The sequence below is a fragment of the Ambystoma mexicanum genome, chromosome 12, assembly GCF_040938575.1.
Source record: "Ambystoma mexicanum isolate Mex_15411 chromosome 12, UKY_AmexF1_1, whole genome shotgun sequence".
In the NCBI taxonomy this organism is placed as follows: Eukaryota; Metazoa; Chordata; class Amphibia; order Caudata; family Ambystomatidae; genus Ambystoma; species Ambystoma mexicanum.
Genome location: NC_090936.1, coordinates 430,166,115 through 430,168,166, shown reverse-complemented (window position 1 = coordinate 430,168,166; position 2,052 = coordinate 430,166,115). Strand labels below are relative to the sequence as shown.

Below are 2,052 nucleotides of genomic sequence, written 5' to 3'. Positions count from 1 at the left end.
CTATTGCGCTGGAAAGGTGATTTTGAAGGATTCCAGGTAGGTTTGTACTCTACCTCCAAGAACAGCAAGCAGGGAAAGGCTGGTCAAAGTTATGGCAGCAACCACGGACAACCACACACGCTGCAACACTGCATGCAGCGCTATCACGCTGGAAAGGTGATTTTGAAGGATTCCAGGTAGGGTTGTGCTCCGCCTCCAACAACAGCAAGCAAGGAAAGACAGGTAAAAGTTATGGCAGGAACCACAGACAACCACACGCCGTAACACTCCGCTAGTCCCATTTATGACCGCTTGTGGCTTTAAATGTCCTTATCACATGGGCACTAAATAATCACGACCGGTGTTGTTCATGGTGTGTCCAACCGCGCTAATGTATTCCAACTCATCCCACTGAAGCAGCAATAAGTGTACCTGTCCTTATGGTCTTTTGCATGTCATCTTGGGGAAACCATGCAAATGGAAGTGGTTAGGAGAAACAATGCAGGTCCAAGGTAGTCAGCACTAAGGAGCGAGGATGCAGAAACCCTAAATGCTATATAGCTATTCCCCTTCACCCGCCTCTCTTTTATAAACATAGAGAAACACACATGCATTATTATCCTCACATACCCTTCCATGGCATCATATCACCAATGTATCTTTCTACTACCAAGTAACTGCACTGTGCAGTTAAGATGGAAACATTATGTTCTAGGTAGAATGAGCATAGCAGGGGGTAAGTGGCCCTATGGTCCATCTATGGATTATCTCCTGCTTCTCTCCTCTAGCCGTCCTTCAACAGTAGATATATACTCCCCTTCCTTATTAGGCAAACATTTATTGATCTGTGCCCATTTATGGAATACTCTATTCCAAACCTTTACAGATTTCCTTTAATCCAGAATTCCCCAAGTGGAATACTCAGAGATATGGGGTGGCTGCTCTTGCTGCATAATGCAGAGAGGAATTTTGGGATTTGGCAAGAGTGTGCTGACTAGTTTCCCAGCCTCCATCTTAACTCTGATATGGAGTCCACCATGCAATTACTATAGTTTAAGGTAAACTTCACATTCAAATAATTCTGTATGATAAAAGCTATATGGTTGACCAACTTTTGCTTCGGTTCATTCCAGAAAAGTAGTATATAATCTATGAATCTTACCCACATTGCCACCTTCCCTGATCACAGGTGAAAGCCCGTGCTATGGTTTCCTCCCACAAACCAATGTATAAGTTAGCATAGAGGGCGTAAAGATGCCCATTGCTGTTGCTTGCTTTTGAGCATACAATTTGCTGCTAAACATGAAACTATTGTGGGTATGTGCGATATGGTATGATAGGTTATTTATAACGCGCTTAATACCCTTTCAAGGTTCGCCGAGGTCCGCGCGGCCAGGTCCAGAGGGATCCTGCGCCGGTGCTGATCGGGATCTGATGTTAGGGGGGACAAAGGGAACTCTGTCCCTGCGACAGCCCCAGCCGCACCCCAGGGCACAATTGATGTTTAAGCGACACTCAGACAGCCGTAGCCCCGGGAGGAACCCGGGGCCGCAAGGTGCGTTCAAAGTGTTGATCAATGTGTCCTGCAATTCACACTAATTCTCGCAGCGTTCTTCATCGACGCGCAAGCCGAGTGATCCACCACCGAGAGTCACAGGCAACTTTAGTTTTGTTCCAGACATCGGCCCGAACCTGCCGGTGCAGGAGAGGCTGGGTGGGAGGCAGCACCGCCCATCCCGCCCGCCGCGGACGAGACAGCCTGGCGCTGCCATGTAGCTTCCCCACTTGGGAGTCAGCCGAGACCACCCTGGAGCTCTGGCCTGGCCCCCTTAGAGCTTCTCTCTCCACAATAGAGCCTTGCCCTCTGGGACTAACCCACAAAGGCTGTGGAACTATGGTCCCGCCACTACGAGCGCCCCTACACACACGCACCCCATTTTGGACTTGACCGCACACGAGAAGCACTGGACAGAGGACCGGGAGCAACCCGCACACGCCATGGAACTCCAGGCCGGACACTATAAGCGGTTATAGCCCCGTGAAGGGAAGGGGCCCCGCTCAGGGCACCACCTT

The 2,052-nt window shown here is 49.7% G+C and overlaps 1 pseudogene; it reads right to left on the bottom strand.

The window, feature by feature from the left end:
- Window positions 1–1,488: 1,488 nt before the first annotated feature.
- Window positions 1,489–1,632, bottom strand: LOC138514876 (5.8S ribosomal RNA; annotated as a pseudogene).
- Between the last annotated feature and the right edge of the window lie 420 nt (window positions 1,633–2,052).